Source organism: Macaca nemestrina, chromosome 18 (genome assembly GCF_043159975.1).
Source record: "Macaca nemestrina isolate mMacNem1 chromosome 18, mMacNem.hap1, whole genome shotgun sequence".
NCBI lineage: Eukaryota > Metazoa > Chordata > Mammalia > Primates > Cercopithecidae > Macaca > Macaca nemestrina.
Genome location: NC_092142.1, coordinates 85,645,053 through 85,663,090, shown reverse-complemented (window position 1 = coordinate 85,663,090; position 18,038 = coordinate 85,645,053). Strand labels below are relative to the sequence as shown.

At 51.0% G+C, this 18,038-nt stretch overlaps 1 long non-coding RNA gene across 11 annotated transcripts; it reads right to left on the bottom strand.

The window, feature by feature from the left end:
* Window positions 1–770: 770 nt before the first annotated feature.
* Window positions 771–17,819, bottom strand: LOC105488808 (uncharacterized). 11 transcript variants are annotated; one of them, XR_011616652.1, is made up of 7 exons: window positions 17,687–17,819; window positions 14,183–14,795; window positions 12,387–12,446; window positions 11,589–11,823; window positions 5,406–6,209; window positions 2,460–4,197; window positions 771–2,247 (listed from the first exon to the last, which is right to left on the bottom strand). It is a non-coding gene; the product is annotated as an uncharacterized lncRNA (long non-coding RNA). The 11 variants fall into 11 exon arrangements; XR_011616657.1 differs by lacking the exon at window positions 11,589–11,823 and having other exon boundaries at window positions 5,406–5,775; window positions 6,042–6,209; window positions 17,687–17,818; XR_011616653.1 differs by lacking the exon at window positions 11,589–11,823 and having other exon boundaries at window positions 772–1,784; window positions 2,076–2,247; window positions 17,687–17,803.
* Window positions 17,820–18,038: the final 219 nt, after the last annotated feature.

The window sequence follows — 18,038 nt, the reverse complement described above, 5'->3', positions numbered from 1 at the left end:
ACCCAGCATCACACAGTGGCACTTACCATGACAAGCAAGGCCCCTCAGCAGCTGCCCTGCCCCTCCAGCCCCTCTCCCATCCACTTCCCTATACTCTGGTCCGTTCACTGACAGGTCATAGATACCCTCTTTGAGCCTCAAGTAGCAGTAAACAGCATGTCCTCCTCGCAGGGGCACAGGAGCGGGAACAGGAGTAGTGCAGCCAGGGCCTGGCACCAGAGGAGGCTTGGGTCCTGGTACTGCTCTGGCTTCTCTCACCTTGGCGTGCAGGATCCCTGCCCAGATTCCTGGCGTAACTCTCAAAGTCCCACCCCTCCATGCTCCTGGGAGCACTCACCTCTGTCCTGGGAGCACCCCCAACCACCTGAGCCTCCTACGGTGCCCCTTGGAGCCCAGGAGGCATCAATGTGCCTGACTGTGCCTTGCCCCAGAGCTGGTGGATCATCAGGTCCCAGCCACAGCTGTCCCTGAACATCTCTCGGCCACTGACTGAAGGGAGCTGGGGTAACTGTTGTCCAGGGCCCCCAGTGGGATTTGGGTCCAAATGCCCTGAATGGCGCTGGTTGGGATCACATGCCCTCAATGGGCCCTTCCCTTCCATGCCTCCCCTCCCACCCTCCTACAGGCGTGGCCAGGGATCACCTCCCAGATACACGAACCCTTGATCGAGAGTTTGCTTCTGGCAACTCAAACCAAGGCAAGAAACATTTTTTCTTTTTTCTTTTTCTTTTTTTGAGACAGATTCTCATTCTATCACCCAGGCTGGAGTGCAGTGGAACAATCTTGGCTCACTGCAACCTCCACCTCCTGGGTTCAAGCAAGTCGTGTAACTCAGCCTCCCGAGTAGCTGGAACTACAGGCACGGGCCACCACACCTGGCTAATGTTTGTATTTTTAGTAGAGACGGGGTTTCACCATGTTGGCCAGGCTGGTCTCGAACTCTTGACCTTGTGATCCACCCCCCCCCCCCCACCCTCCCAAAGTGCTGGGATAACAGGTGTCACCCGCTGCACCCAGCTGGCAAGAAATGATTGATGGTAAAAAACAGCATATTTGAAATGCTGCCATTTCAAAAAAAAAAAAAAAAAAAACCCAGAACACAGGATCACGTTCAGAGGAGACACAAAGTAAAGGCAGATGAGGAAATGAAGGTCTTGGGGGCTCATAGGCGATAACCACACAGCCTCCTATGGCGCAGTCCCCAGCTCTCCAACAGCAAGGACAGTCTGTGGTCATGTGTCCAGGCATCAGTTCTGGTCCCACCCTACACTGGCCTGGTTCCAACTTCTGATTCCTTCAGAAGGAGGTGATGGCCTTTGCTGCCGTCTGTTAGTTGAAAGCGTGGGCGGCCCATCCACGCTGCCCCAGGGCACTGACAAGGCCCGGCATGGTGGGTGGTGAGCCTTGCCACAAGATGAGTCTGCAGTGAGTTCAAGCCAGAAAATGAGAGATCTTGATACGCTGTCCAAGAGTCTTCCAGGAAAGTGTGCAAGTGGAAAATAGACACGACTTCATGATGAAGGCTGGATATGCCCAGGACGACGTAGAAAGAGGTAGCTGGCAAGTGTGCCTGGGGGAGAACGAAAGACAGAAAAGGGGGTGCAGTTTGCCTAATATGGTTACATTAGTTCATCGAGGGATCTTTGCAATTCTGGGTTTGTCTCCTGGAGGAAGAGGGAAATCACCTCTTTGATTTTGTACTCATTCATCTCCTGTTCCTGGAGAACCTCTGTTGTGTGTCAGGTGCAGCTGAGCCTCCCTGCATAGTCTCCGCTATCTTCCACCTACAGAGGAGGAAATGGAGCCTTAGAATCAGGGCCTTTCTCATTTGTAAGAAACACCTATGAATGCCCAGCTCCCCCTCGAATTTCAGTGCTGCGTCCCACCATGCCACACGGTGCCGATGAGCTGGCTGGACCTTCATAGCAATGGTGGCCCTCTAAAAATAGGATCCCCCACCCCGAGCAATGGGGCGACCACAGGAAGCAGCTCAGACCACTTCCCGGGGACATTCTTCTGCCTCCAGTAAGCTGGGGATAGAAGTGGAGCCGCGGACGGATGAATGGACTGTTTGCCTGAGTCATAAATCAACAGGGACCAGCCCTGCATCCGAACAATTCTGGTCTCAACACTTCGCTCCTGAACACAGGCCGCAGAGGAAGCAGGTCTCCCAGGCTGGGGCCGGCATCGGATCCAACGCTGCCTTTCCCTCTAGCAGCAGCTCCTGCAGGGAGGGTCTCCCTGTCCCTAGAACCGGAGCGTGAAAGTCAGCAAAGTCCCATAAATCGCAGGAAATGAACTTCTGCCTCTTTAAATTCCTGCCGCCGTCCCCATCCCGCCCACAGCCACAAATAGATTTCTTTCAATATTGGCTCTGACCTCAGCCCTCCCCGCCCCCACGTCTCCTTCTCCCAGGTTCCCCTCCCCCCCGCCAGCAAACCCTACAAGGCAGAACTTACCCTGCTGACCTCACCAGCGTGGTTTCTTCTGTTGTGTGTCTGTTTTTGTTTTGCTGTGACACTGATGACTTGTGGTTTGCCTCACACTTTGTAGCGTGCGTGGCAGTCATATAAGAAAACAGCAAATTTGTCAGTGAGCCTTGTTATTTATTACAAGAACCACGGGGATGCCAGGCAGCCAGGCTGGCCCCTCCGCCCGCCACCTATCCCATGGCTGAAGGGGCTGCACTGGCCGGGGATGCCGGATCAAGGCCCCAGATGAGAGGCATGGCTTCCGAGGGTGACAAACGGCGAGGTCCTCGCAGCTGCCGCTGTTCGGACACAATGCTAAGGAGAGAATGCTTTTTGTTTTGGTTTTTAAAATTTCTTATTTCCATTGGCTTTTGGGGAACAGGTGGTATTTGATTACCTAAGTTCTTTGGTGGTGATTTGTGAGATTTTGGCACACCCATCACCCGAGCAGTATACACTGCACCCAATTTGTAGTCATTTATCCCTCATCCCCTTCCCACCCTTCCCCACCGAGTCCCCAGAGTCCACTGTATCCTTCTCAAGCCTTTGCATGGGAGGATGCTTTTAACTGGTAAAAGGCAAAAGTAGAAGTAACAGCCTGAGGCCTCTCCGTGGTCAATGCCTCCCAAGATCTCGAGGGCACCCCTTCTCCCGCCTCCCCTGCCACCTCCACCTAGGCCACACGGGCCACGCCGGCCCCAGTGCTCCTGTGCCACAGGCAGGACACAGTTGTGCCTCAAAACCCTACGCCCAAGGTGCCTTTTCCCAGGCTTCCTTCCAGCTCACCCGTCACCTTTCTCTTCACTTGGCCCAGACATCGTCTTTGAAGTCCAGCATCCCCTGGACCTCAGCTTCTAAAATTGCCAAGCACCCGCACTCCAACAGGCCTCTTTTGCCTGGCTCTCCTCTGTACCTTCGTCCCCACCTGCGTTACTGATCTCTGTAACTTACTGGCTCCTTCCCCATCGAGGGTATGAGATGCACAACAATGGCTTTGTATCTTCGAGAAGCTCCAATGTATTTGCTGTTTATTATGGGCTGGGTTGCATCCCCCACAAAGTCACATGTCAAAGTCCATCCCCCAGGATATCATCATGTGACTGTTTGGAGATAGGGCATTTATGGAGGTAATTAAAGTAGAATGAGGTCACCAGCGTGGGAACTAATCCAGTAGGACTAGTGTCCCCATAATTAGAGGAGATGAGGACACAGACACACACGGAGGGCGACCTTGTGAGGACACAGAGAGAAGACGGCTCCTACAAGCCAAAAAGAGAGGCCTTGAAGGAACCAGTCCTGCTGGCACCTTGATCTCAGACTTACAGCTTCCAGGACTGTGAGAAAATAAATCTCTGTCATTTAAGCCACCCAGTCTGTGGTACTTTGTGATGACAGCCCAAGCTAATGAATACAATGTTCAATAAATACTTACCAGATGAATAAATGAATGAATGAGCCAGGTGTGGCAGTTCACGCTTGTAATCCCAGCACTTTGGGAGGCAGAGGTGGGCGGATTACCTGAGGTCAGGAGTTTGAGACCAGCCTGGCCACTTGGCAAAACCCCACCTCTACTAAAAAAACAAAAATCAGCTAGATGTGGTGGCGAGTGCCTGTAATCCCAGCTACTCAGGAGGCTGAGGCAGGAGAATTGCTTGAACCTGGGAGGCAGAGGTTGCAGTGAGCTGAGATTGCGTCTCTGCACTCCAGCCTGGGCAACGGAGTGAGACTGTGTCAAAAGAGAGAGAGAGAGAGAAAGAGAGAAAGAATAAAGAAAGAAAGATTGAAAGAAAGAAGAAAGAAAGAGAGAGGAAGGAAGGAAGGAAGAAGGGAGAAAAGAAGGAAGGAAAGAAGGAAGGAAGGGAGGAAAGAAGGAAGGAAGGGAGGAAAGAAGGAAGAAAAGGAAGGAAGGGAGGGAGGAAGGAAGGAGGGAGGGAGGGAGGGAGGGAGGGAGGGAGGGAGGGAGGGAGGGAGGGAAGGAAGGAAGGAAGGAAGGAAGGAAGGAAGGAAGGAAGGAAGGAAGGAAGGAAGGAAGGAAGGAAGGAAACTAACTTATCAGATACTTCACAAGTGGGGAACCATTCCTGGCTGAGGCTTGGTGGACTTGGGAGGATATTAGTAATGGAGATGTTTTGCTCCTAAGGCTCCAAGACTGTTTTGCTTCTTCATTCTTGGGACACAATTCTGTGGCCATTCTACTCATTTTTTCAAGGATAAATGATCTCAGTGGTGAAATATTGTCATGGGTGAGCAGTGACTATCTGGGGCCAGCGGCTCGGGGTAAAGACCATTGCAGATGAAGAAAGGCAGATTTAGGCCAGGCACGGTGGCTTATGCCTGTAATCCCAGCACTTTGGGAGGCCGAGGCAGGCAGATCATGAGATGGTCAAGAGAAAAGGCCATCCTGGCCAACATGGTGAAACCCCATCTCTACTAAAAATACAAAAATTAGCTGGACAGGGTGGCAGGCGCCTGTATTCCCAGCTACTTGGGAGGCTGAGGCGAAACTTCGTCTCAAAAAAAAAAAAAAAAAGAAAGAAAAGCAAATTTATTAAAGTAGGAAAATACATGGCAAGGAGACAACAGGCAGGCCAGCAAGAGAGGAGCTGACGGCAAGGAGACAAAGGCTTGCTGGGGACTTTATAGCGTGGTTCTTGTGCTGTGTGCTGGAAAGAGTGATGTGCAGTACTGATAACAGCAAGGTTGTGGTTCGCTAACGTGCATTTTTCTGTCAGCCAAGGGTCTAATGACAGCTGGACGCAGGAAGATTGTGAGTTACTTGTGCAGGATGACTATGTGTTCTGGACCATGAAGGCATGCAGACTTGGAGCTTATCTACCTTCTCTTTTTGCTTTCCCTGGGTCCTGCCAGACTGACTCCCCCTCCCTAATTAGGACTCCACAAACCTCACCCAGACATCAAGTGTTTTCTGAGCACCTGTGCAGGGCTGTGGGTGACAGTCGATAATGAGGCTCATCTTCCTCACCGTCGCGTCTTTCTAACCGTTTGGCCGTCTTCCGGTGGTGGCTGCAACCACGTCAAAGGCCAGCATGGAACTAACCCATTGCGTTATGTTTTCATTCCTGTTTTTCTTTACTTTTCTTAAGCAGGAAGTGCAACTGGATCAGGGAGCCTCTCGGGGGCTCTAACTTTTTAATTCATCTCTGCGATTCTTCAAATTGTAGGTCATTAAACTATGAAGCCAACAGATACCTGGCTGCTTACTGGATTCAGGGCACTGGGATGCGTCACTGAAAATGCCAGTTCAGGGCCCCTCCTCTCCTGGAGCCAAAATTCTGGAGTGGGGCTGGGAGACCAGAAAGGAACAAATTAAACCCGCACTCACTGCTAAAAACAAGCATAACAAGCAGTAGTGCAATTAGATCAAAACACACAAATCAAAGATGGCTCAAGGGCTTTCCCGTGTTGAGAAGGGCTGGACCCCGTTGTTTGTGAGAACTCAGGTTTGAAACATCTGTGCTGAAGGAGGCTCTGGACACCAGGAGAGGTGAGGCGACCCTCAGTCCAGGCGGAGACAGGGAAAATGAAGCAAAGGTGTTTACTAAAACATACAAATAAGTCTGCAGTTTCCACGGCTTGGTCTGTCTGCCTGAGAGGTTCCCCAATGCTATGGCCTCCTAATATGCTCATTCTTCTCAATTCAGCCATTTGGGGGTCCTTCCATCCATCTGTCGCAGGGCTGCTCTCTGGGGAGCACCCTCCTCCACAGCACATTGAGACCTGCATGTACAAAAGCCAGGAGTGAACCACTGCTCACTGCACACAAGGGCTTTGCCGTGAAGCTGTGACTCACAGTGCTCAGAGCGAAGTGAGGATGGAGAACAAACACGTGCACGACTGTTTTAGGAAACTTTAGGCCTGAAACAGGTCCCTGAAACAACAGAAAAGCTGTGGGTTTCCTTCTCCTCTCCCCACCACCCCCTGCACGCGGCAGACACACAGCATGTGTCTGTTTACTTGCATGAATGCATGTCTGTATCTTGACCAAAAGTTAAGTCATATCTGAAGTCTTGGCCCAAGTTTGCCACAGGGCCATGGGCACTCGGGGACAAATTTAGCCTCTAGTAAAAGAGCAAAGTCTTCTGAGGCCAAACATTAAGCCACCATTTACCCAAGGACTGTATGGAGCTGGAAGTGAATACCACATTGTTTCAAACTCTGGTCTCATGTCTTTGGTGTGAAGTTTCCTGGTTTCAACTACCTCTAATGATATCCTTCCAGATGGAAGGCTAAGCCAACTTGATTTGGACCACATGTCACAGTCGCTGGTATGTGGCATGGTTTGGGAAGGCTCAATCTGCCCATTGATTGAGAGTATTTTTAGGGACTCATATCACACAGGCCCTGCTAACCATTCTCCACCCACCTCCTCTGTGCTGCCGTAGGGAGGCTGCAGCCAGTAATTACAGGCTCAGCCACGGCTGGCTCTCACCCAGATGTTTACAGTCTCAGGGACACTGGATCCCAAATCCAGAGTGGTCACTGCAGACAGCAGAAGGAAGGAAGGCTCCAGCCTGATTTCCTAGGCTTCTGGATCCATGCTCATTGACAGGGCTTTTGTTCCCTCGTGGGGCAGACAGTCCAACAACTGGAGAAAACACTGTGGGATTTTAGCTTCCTCCTGCCTTCCAGGCATGAAATGACCCATTTCATGGGAAGATTTTAGGGCACTGTCCAGTAGGATCATGGTGGTGGGTGTCCTTTAAGGCTTCAGGGTATAAGGGGCCATCTGACGTAAGGAGAACTCTAGAGTTGGACCTCAGGGTGGGCTGGGGTTAAGGCTGGCCAGGTCTCTCCAGGATGGCAGGGCTTTAACTAGTCTCCCTGAGAAAGCCAAGGTTGGAAACAAAGCCTAGTCCCTCAAAACAAGGGGGAGAAGGTGGCATCTGGGTTGACACCACCCTTGAATTTCCATTTGTAATACAACTTTTGTTTTGTATCCACTAAGTCAACTGCCACGGTTTGAATGTTGTCCTCTCCCAAACTCATGTTGAAACTTAGTCCCCATGGTGACAGTACGAGGATAGGAGATCTGCCTCTGGTATTGGAGAGGTGGAAGCTTTGGGATGTGATTAGGATTAGATGAGGTCATGAGGGTGGGAACGAGCAGCTTTCCAGGGGGAGAAAGGGAGGGCTTGACTTGCAGGCTCAGCCCCCTTGCTCTGAGATGCCTGCACCCCCATGGGACCTTGCAGAGTCCCCACCAGCAGGAAGGCCCTCACCAGATGCCACCCCTTCTGGAGACTTCCAGTCTCCAGAACTATAAGAAATAAATTCCTGCACTCCCATGGGACCTTGCAGAGAGTCCCCACCAGCAGGAAGGCCCTCACCAGATGCCACCCCTTCTGGAGACTTCCCAGCCTCCAGAACTATAAGAAATAAATTCCTGCACTCCCATGGGACCTTGCAGAGAGTCTCCACCAGCAGGAAGGCCCTCACCAGATGCCACCCCTTCTGGAGACTTCCCAGCCTCCAGAACTATAAGAAATAAATTGCTGCACTCCCATGGGACCTCACAGAGAGTCTCCACCAGCAGGAAGGCCCTCACCAGATGCCGCCCCTTCTGGAGACTTCCCAGCCTCCAGAACTATAAGAAAGAAATTCCTGCACTCCCATGGGACCTTGCAGAGTCCCCACCAGCAGGAAGGCCCTCACCAGATGCCGCCCCTTCTGGAGACTTCCAGTCTCCAGAACTATAAGAAATAAATTCCTGCACTCCCATGGGACCTTGCAGAGAGTCTCCACCAGCAGGAAGGCCCTCACAAGATGCCACCCCTTCTGGAGACTTCCCAGCCTCCAGAACTATAAGAAATAAATTCCTGCACTCCCATGGGACCTTGCAGAGAGTCTCCACCAGCAGGAAGGCCCTCACCAGATGCCACCCCTTCTGGAGACTTCCCAGCCTCCAGAACTATAAGAAAGAAATTCCTGCACTCCCATGGGACCTTGCAGAGTCCCCACCAGCAGGAAGGCCCTCACCAGATGCCGCCCCTTCTGGAGACTTCCAGTCTCCAGAACTATAAGAAAGAAATTCCTGCACTCCCATGGGACCTCGTAGAGAGTCTCCACCAGCAGGAAGGCCCTCACCAGATGCCACCCCTTCTGGAGACTTCCCAGCCTCCAGAACTATAAGAAATAAATTCCTGCACTCCCATGGGACCTTGCAGAGAGTCTCCACCAGCAGGAAGGCCCTCACCAGATGCCACCCCTTCTGGAGACTTCCAGTCTCCAGAACTATAAGAAATAAATTCCTGCACTCCCATGGGACCTCGCAGAGAGTCTCCACCAGCAGGAAGGCCCTCACCAGATGCCACCCCTTCTGGAGACTTCCCAGCCTCCAGAACTATAAGAAATAAATTCCTGCACTCCCATGGGACCTTGCAGAGAGTCTCCACCAGCAGGAAGGCCCTCACCAGATGCCACCCCTTCTGGAGACTTCCCAGCCTCCAGAACTATAAGAAATAAATTCCTGCACTCCCATGGGACCTTGCAGAGTCCCCACCAGCAGGAAGGCCCTCACCAGATGCCGCCCCTTCTGGAGACTTCCCAGCCTCCAGAACTCTAAGAAATAAGTTCCTGCACCCACAAGGGACCTTGTAGAGAGTCTCCACCAGCAGGAAGGCCCTCACCAGATGCCGCCCCTTCTGGAGACTTCCCAGTCTCCAGAACTACAAGAAATAAATTCCTTTCCATTGTAAATTTCCCTGTCTCAGGTGTTCAGTTATAGCAACAGAAAACAGACCAAGACATCAATTTAATACACAAATTTCAATTTACCTGATCGTTTAAAAGTGTAGAGAATCCCTTTCCATGGTGTTTCTCGCTATTCCTTTTTGTACTTTTAACCAATTTTTGCTTCTTACAAAAATGGTAAAGCATGTTGTTTGGGTAATTTGTGACGGGTACTTTGTCATTTTTTTCTCCCTGGGTACGCACATTATTATTTTTTTATCCTGAATTTCTAGAAGTGCAATAGGACTGTCGTATTATCCGTTGAGTCTGGGGCCACATGTGATGTTGCCGTGTGTGGCCTTGAGCCTCTCCCAGCCTCCAGCCCATGGTAAAACGCAATCATTACTCAAGGAAGGAAGAAATACATGCACATCCAAGTGAAGGAACAGCCTCAGGAGTTTCGGTTTCCACGTATGTGGGCTCTGAGTCAGGCCAAGGGGAGTCAGTCACTTCCACTCCCTCACTTACCAACTGCGTGACCTTGAGGACCGTGGTCTACCTCTCAGCGTCCCTCAGATGTCCACAGGACATTCACTGAGCCTGCTGGGCTGTCGTGAGAACTGCCCTGTGCAGGGCTCTGCACAGAACTGGGCACAGCAGCCGCAACCCCATTCCACACCATGTGCTACATGGCTGTGCCCGGGTCTCTCTGCCCCATACAAGGATATGGGTCACAGCCTGTGGATTCCCTATCTGCTCACTGCACACTCCCCCACACACCCAACCTTAATACATTTTGCTGAATTAATAAGCAAGGTCGTCAAGTTCTCTCCTCTTCCCCGCCTCCCTTATCTGTAAGGAGGAAACATTGACCAGCTTTGGTGCTGCCCCTGTTCTCAGGGGGAGCAGTGGCTGCTGTCTCACCAGCAGTCTCTAATGGATACAGAGAAAAGAGTTACTGATTGACCTTTTTTTTTTTCCCTGCTTTGCAATCTCACTAAAGCATTTCCTTTCCCTACCCCCATGCAGGAAGGCAAGAGCAGCATTATTCAGTTTCCAAAGTCTGAGCTCTCCTCACACCCACAGGACTGGGGCCTGCAGCCAGTTGGGTGGGGAGGGGGGTGAGGGGTGGGGGAGGGTTTAACACTTGCAGTGCCCCGGCGGTGGGTGACCTGCGCGCTCTCTCTCCCACGGAAACACGGAGGCCTGCAAGACGGCGGAACTGCAGAGGGGCAGGACACACACGGACGCCGGGAGACGCAGGAAGAGAGTTACCAGATAAAATAGGAATGCCTTTTTAGTATAAGTGTATCCAATGCAATATTTGAATTTCAGATAAACAACAAATAATTTTAATATCTATGTCTCATGCAATATTTGAACTTCAGGTAAAAATGAATAGTTTTTAGTATAAGTAGGTCTCTTGTAATATTTGAATTTCAGATAAAAAAAGAACTATTTTCGCATAGAATAGGTCCTGCAGAAGTAAAAAACCTTTTTCATTGTTATTACGGTTTGAATAGCGTCCACCAAGAAGTTCATGCCCACCCGGAACTTTAGAAGGTGACTCTATTTGGAAATAGGTTCTTTGTAGAGGTAATTAGTTAAGACGAGGTCATATTGAAGTAGGGCAAGCCCTAAGTCCAGTGACTGATGTCCTCATACGAATGACATGAAGACAGAGGAGAGACGCGCAGGGAAGAGCCTGCGCGTCTCAGAAGCAGAGGCTGGAGCAATGGGGCCACGAGCCAAGGGACACCTGGAGGCCCCAGGAGCAGGAAGAGGCCAAAAGGGTCCTAGATCCTCCCAAGGGAGCCCAGCCCTGACACCTTGACGTTGGTCTTCTGGCCTCTAGACTGTGATAATAAATTTCTGTTGTTTTAAGCGCCCCAGATTGAGGTGATTTGTTACAGCAGCCACAGGACATGAATACAATTGCTTATGTAAAATGCACATTTAATTGGGCATCCTGTATTTTTATTTATGACTCTGGCAGCTCAGCTGGAGAATGGCTCCCAGGGAGGAGCTAAATGGCTGGCTGGCCTCCCACGGCTTCCCGCTGCTCTTCCTGCCCTAGAGTTTGGGTCGGACATTCCTGCGGCTCTTAGCAAGCTCTGGCCGCCCCTCCACGCACCTGGGTCGTCAACAGCTCCTCCTGACGGGAGATGTGACTGTGCACCACCGTTGCCTCCACAGTGAGACCCTGATGGAAGGAGCACCAGACCCCCTCCCCCAAATATTTCTGATGGCTTGAGACCCCCTGAGGCCCTTACCATACTCTGGAGGATGTTAAGGATCTCAGCCCAACCCCCTAAAAGGGTAAAGGACCAAAATTAAATCTCTTGAAAACCCTGATGCATGGGGCTGGGCAGGAGAGAGGTGCAACTGGATTGAGGAGAAACTGATAATAAAGAGAATTTCTCGTACTTTCAAATGTCATGGGCTGAATTCGTTCCCGCTGCAGCTATTACAGCATGTGCCAGAGTGATTCGTGCCTCCTGGTAGAACATTTTCCATTTTCTCCTTCCAGGAGTGAAATGTGAACCTCCTCTTCCCTGTCCCGGGAACGGTGGCGGCCCTGGCTCCTGGTCGCCCAGAAATCCTCAGGCAGTTCCCAGGCACTGACACAGAGGCCTGGGCGCCGCTCCCCCAGCTTCCTGCGCTGTCGGGATGCAAGAGGAGGCCGGCACTGAGCTCACCAAGCAGCTGAATAAATGCGCACGTCTGCGGGGAAATGCTTCCTCACATCTAATTGCCTGGTGATTAGGAGACCACCCACCGTCTGAATTGCCCTCGATTTGTGAAGAGCCCTGGCAGCTCTCCTGCGAGATTCAGCGTTCAAAAGGAGGAGGTAATCATCTGGAATTAAATTCCTGGGTTCCTCATCTGTCCTAGACTCACACGAGGGCCTGGCAGGCTGCGCAGTTATTTACCCCGTTCACCCCCGAACCACGCACAGTTCACACCAAGCCAGCAGAGCTACTGCCATGCCCCAGCGCCAACAGCGCCTGCGTCCTACCCGGAAATCTCACCGTCTTTCCTACAGCAAAGCAACCATTGGTGCCCAAACATAAAGGAGCAAAGAGGTCCCCGGCAGCCTTGCCCGCGACAGCTCCAAACTGGCAGAAGTCTGCAGAAATGCGCGCTACTCAGAAATGGTCAAACAATTGCACCTCCCAACCATACACCGCAGTTTCGGAAGGAGGGGGCCCACTACATGCTTACCGGAAAGAGGCTGATGGCATTTTCGAAAGTGAGCAGCAGATTAATAGACTCCAAACGTTTCTGCAAATGAAAAAATCGCAGAACTGAGTATGTGTTTAGCACACATGCACACACACACACACACACACCCTGACTTGATTTGACAGCCAGGTAGAACCACGCTGGCTCTGACGTCTGCCTGTTTCAAGGTCCTCCTCCCCAACTCACTATTTCTGCTCACTTTTTGGTGTTTGGTTTTTTAAAGTTGTTCTGTGCATGCTTTCGTGTCTGTGAAATGGGCGCAGCGGCAGTATCTCCCTGCAGGTTGGCTCTGAGAACTGAGAGAGAGGGCACCAACAGTGCTCAGCCCAGCGCCTGGCTCTAGTGAGCTGCCCTGGAGATCCCCGCTCCGGAAGTACCTTTGTCTACACTATTTTAAATTAGTTACAAGGTGGAAGTTTCATCTGATAATTTTTAAAACTGACTGATGTCCATCAACACTTTTTTCCAAAGCTCATTGAACAGCAGAAATCCCCACTATAACTCCTTTATCAGTGGCCAAGAGAATAACTGGCTATGTCTAGAATCTAGGGTCCCATGAGCTCTGAGACTTGGGCTAATTCCTTCTTCCTTTGCTCAAGGGACAGAGGGGATGTCCCCACCATGGTATTTCATCTTGGGACCTCAGCCAGGTCTCTGAGTCCTTTTGGCATCCTTGATGGTGGTGCCCCCACTGGCAGTTCCCACAGATCATCTCCTGTTGATATGATATGTGGACACCACCAGGTGGAGAGGCACCATTCGCAGTCGTAAGTCTTTGCTTCTTGGATGTATCACCCTAGTTCTAATCTGGGATCGATGGGGCTTTAATGACCTCAGTGCCATGAACATAAACAGCTCCCTAGGACTGGATGTCTCGCAGGTGCCCCGTCGCCCTGCACAGCAGCAGAGTCTGAGACAGACGGAGGTTCATCACAGCCACACCTGCCTGGCTCCGACAGCCCCTCCTCTATCAAAGCTCCAAGCATCCCATCACCGCCTTCTCACATGTCACCTGTGAGAATTGGTAGGGTGCCCTCTTTATTTTAGCCTCCTAACACCTTCGCAGATGGAGAGATTCCCACAGACTAGGGATTTCCTGACATCACTCAGCCCTAAACAGCTGAAGAGCTGGACTTTGAACCCAGATCCTGAAATCCACATTCCATCATCTTCTATATCAGAAATGATACATCATCTAAAAAATGTGTGTGGAGGGCCGCTTCAAGCACTGAGCTGGCTGCTAAAAACTGTCAAAGATGTATCCTGAACTTGAACCTGCTTTGGAAGAAAGTTCAGATTCATTCATGTTTAATAAAAATCTACTGTTTTCCCCATTTGCTAATCTAATCTCTGGAGGAAGTTGGGAAAGGCATCTCCGAAGGTGCCTGACTCCTCTTTGGACCTAATTGGGAGAATGTGGCTTCCTGCAGAGCCCCGAGGTGACAGTCCCTCCCCCATAGCACAGGGCACTTCCAGCTCCATCCTCCCGCTGCAGCCAGCGCCATTTTAGTGAGCTTTTAAGGCTAAGTCTCCCTAAATCGCCCTGCTTTTCCATCTTTAAAAAAAAGTGAAGGAGGGTGCCTGCAGAAATGGATGCAGCTGGAAACCATCGTTCTCAGCAAACTATCGCAAGAACAGAAAACCAAACACCGCATGTTCTCACTCATAGGTGGGAATTGAACAATGAGATCACTTGGATACGGGAAGGGGAACATCACACACCAGGGCCTATTGTGGGGAGCAGGTAGGCAGGAGGGATGGCATTGGAGTTATACCTGATATAAATGACGAATTGATGGGTGCTGACGAGTTGATGGGTGCAGCACACCAACATGGCACATGTATACATATGTAACAAACCTGCACGTTGTGCACATGTACCCTAGAACTTAAAGTATAATAATGATAATAAAAAGAAGTAGTAATTCCTAGAAAACAGAATCAGCGTTCTGGGTAGGGGAGGCAACCCCTCTGTGGTTTTCCTTGAATAGGCGCTGCTGTTGGTGTTTAAAGTTGTCAAAATGCTTCATCCTTTCCCTTTGATGTAACGCAGACCCCAAGATGCCAAGATGCCGAGAGTCCTCAGGCTGGGACGGAATATTTACTTCGTTCATTATGGGATAGAGTTGACTCCAAGCGGATGGTCGGTCCCTAAAATGCCCGTGGGTTTTGTAGGCTCTTTTTCTTTTGCCTCTAATCATTCGTTGAGTTCACACAACTGGATTTCTTCAGCCTTCCCAAGCGGCCTTTATTGTACGAGCTCAGCAGGTGCTTCCAGTCCCTAGGACAGCTGTGCCTGCCCCAGAGCTGTGGGCACACTCCTTGTCCCTGTCTGCTGGGCAGCTGGCCTTCTTCTTCACTGGAGCTGAGACCTGCAGCAGGGGGTGCCTGGAGAAACAAGAGGCTTTGGAAGCGTCAGGTGACAGGGCCTGGCTGTGGTTTACATTTTTCACCTTAATTTTAACAAGTATTTCAACCCCCTGGAAAATTGCTTCTCTACAATAATAAACAGAACCTGCAGTGAGTCTGCAGCAGGCTCCCAAGCCCGGGCAGGGCTGGGGATCATTCCCAGTAAGCTCTGGGAGACCTAACAGTAGTCAGGAACACACGCAGGCAATGGGGAGGGCTCAGAGGGGCTGCTTCAGCCCAATTGGCCCTAATTTAACGGAGGTGCAGTGGCGTTGGTGTGGCAACCTAAGGTTTTGAGTTACACATAAGCAAGTCAAATAGCATGTAAATAATAGAGGTAGCGTGTTACAGGGGTAAAAGGGACCAGTGTCTGCCTGCCCGTCTGGTCTGTTATTCATCAAGTCAGTGTGGTGCCTTCTGTGGCTTGTTCATCTCTGTTCCCAGCTCCAAAGTTAGCCAAGGGCCTATTGACAAGACTTGGAAAAAGATGCTGAGATCCTTGTCCTGAGAAACAGGGCGTTACCATGGAGACACCATTCATTCATGAGCATTCGTCAAGCACTTACTATGTGCTTAGCAAAGGGGGTCTGGAGTGAATGGAAACTCAGTGAAATATGCCCCTTCGAGCCTCGCCTTTCAAAATGTGATCCACGACTAGCACCATCTCCATCCTCAGAAGTCTCTAGAAAGGCAGTATCAGGCACCACTCCAGACTGCAGAGCTGGAGCTAGATTTTAACAAGATCCCCCAGGCCATTTGAGTGGGCTGTGAGGTTTGAGGAGCATTGCACTAGGCACGAAGAGAAGATCTAGGAAGGAAAATCTGAGCGGCCCCAGTGGAGCAGAGGTACTCTCCGGTGGTGTGGGGGGCAGCCAGGGTGCAGGGTGGGCTCAGCAGTGGCCGGGGCGTGGGAGAGCCTGGCTGGTCAGTGCCAATAACCATGATGCAGGACAGCCTAGAGACGCATGTCTTTCCCCCTGTGACATAAACAAGGTAACGGCCACCAAATGATGTCTACGTCCTAATCCCTGGAACCTGTGAATGTGACCTTACCTGGCAAAGGGACTTTGCAGACAGGATTAAGGACCTTGTGATGTGAAGCTTTTCCTAGATTATACTCACAGGGGTCTCCTGTGAGAGGGATGCAGGAAGGTCAGACAGGAGAAGGTGAGGGGGTGACACGAGCAGAGATTGGAGTGGCGTGGCCACAAGCCAAGGGGCGTGGGCAGCCTCTGGAGGCTGAAGGGACAAAGGTGGGTCCTCCCCCAGAGCCTGTGGAAGAACCAGCACTGTGGACATCTTGACTTGAACCCCATAAGTCTCGGTTTGAACTTCTAACTTCCATTACTATGAGAAAATACATTTGTGTTGATTTTAAGCCCCTGACTTTGTGACAATTTGTTACAGCGGCAACAGGAAACGGGTACTCTCAACAGAGATTTTCAGGTGATGCCCATATAGAATTAGTCTCTGCTTAGGGAAGGGTCCAGCATCCACCTCTCTTCACTTCTTAAACTGGTCCTGAGATCAGCCAAACTCAGGGACCACAGACCCAGGCTGCTCACATCCCCATTTCTGAGGGGCACAGAAAGTTCTGGAAGGAATATCTCAAGTGGTGTATGTGAGAAATAAAAGCGTTAAATAACGAAGCCTCCAGGTTCCGTCTTACGCCTCCTCAGGGCTCACAAAGCTCCTAGTGCTGGGTTCTGCATACAGTTGGCACTTAATAGAGCATCTGCTGACTGAGGTCACATGAGCATCCAAGCTGAGCCCTCTGTCCCCTCCAGCCCTCAGAGCTGAGGGCTCTGATCCATGGAGCCTTCTGTCCAAGAAACAGTCTCCCCCCATCCCCTGTTCGCTCTTCATATGCTGGTTTCCTGAGGTTCTACTCCAAGTCTTCTCACGTTCCTCCTTCCCTGGGAATCTTGTCCTAAACCACCACACTTATCACCGCCTCTCTCCCCAGCCTGCTGCTCTCTCCTGAGTCCTGACCAGCTTGAGGTCCCTGCCTGGACTCCCAGCACCATCTCACCTCTCCTCCTCACCCATCTCCTGCCTGGTAGTCCCCAGGAATCATTTCCAACTCATCCTTCTTTCCACCTTCCATCCAGTCAGCACAGGGACCTGTCAGTCACACTCCCCAAATGTCTCTTGGATCCCGGCAGCACCTTATCACCACCGCCCTGCTCCTGCACTCCCTGCCTGGATGCTGGTAGCCGCTCCCAACTGGTCCCCCTGCAAGCTGTGATGTCCTCCAACCCACACCTGATCACAACCAGCTCCTCCTTAAATGACTGTCCATTGCCCTCAAGAGAAAGTGCAAACATCCCCCGAGATCAGCACCTGCCTTCCTCTCCAGCCTTCCTCTCCCACAGCCCCCTCCCCACGGACTCTTAGCTCCTAGGAATCCACTCAGAGATGTTTAATGCAGGGATACCTGTTTATGCTATAGGAGGTTTTGTTCTTGTTCTTATCTTCCTTCAAATTGTTATTCTCATTTACAAATGGCAAGTGTCTCCACCCAGTAAGAAGTAAACTTCTGCAAAATAACTGTAAGCCATCAGGTACACACAATGTAGCAGGAATCATGCCCACTAATTTACATAAAATGCCTCATTTTAGGCTGAACACTCCAAGCTTCTTTCAGTTCCTAGGCAGGCCATATTTTCTTTCTCCTTGGGGATTTTGATCTGCAGTAATCGCCCGTGAAAACCTCCTCCCCAGCCCCACCTCTGCCAGGCCGACATCTCCCTGTCCTCTGGATCTGGAATCCGTGGTCTCGTCCTTGAGGACAAGGAGGAGTTCCTGAAATTCGCTCTCTTGGCACCCTGTATTTGCCCCTGGATTTTCCCTAAGAGGAGGACACGTACCTGTTCTCTCACCAGTGGGAAAGCGTGGTGAGAACCCGTTCTTCCTGCCCATCTCTCCTCTCTCCACCTCAAACCCTCTCTCCCCCAAATAAAAAGGAGGAGTCGTCATACAGCTATTTTGGTTTATTATTTTTTTTTATTGTTTGAGATGGAGTCTTGCCCTGTCGCCCAGGCTGGAGTGCAGTGGCGCGACCTTGGCTCACCGCAGCCTCTCATGCAGCTATTTTGAGCAGTGACGTCTGACACAAGTGCACGATCACTTGACTCAGTGTCCTAGAGGCGAGCTCTGTTCTCTGCCTCTTCTTGGAGCAGCTCCCATCTTCACTCTTAAATGTTCAGCACCTCAGCCTGC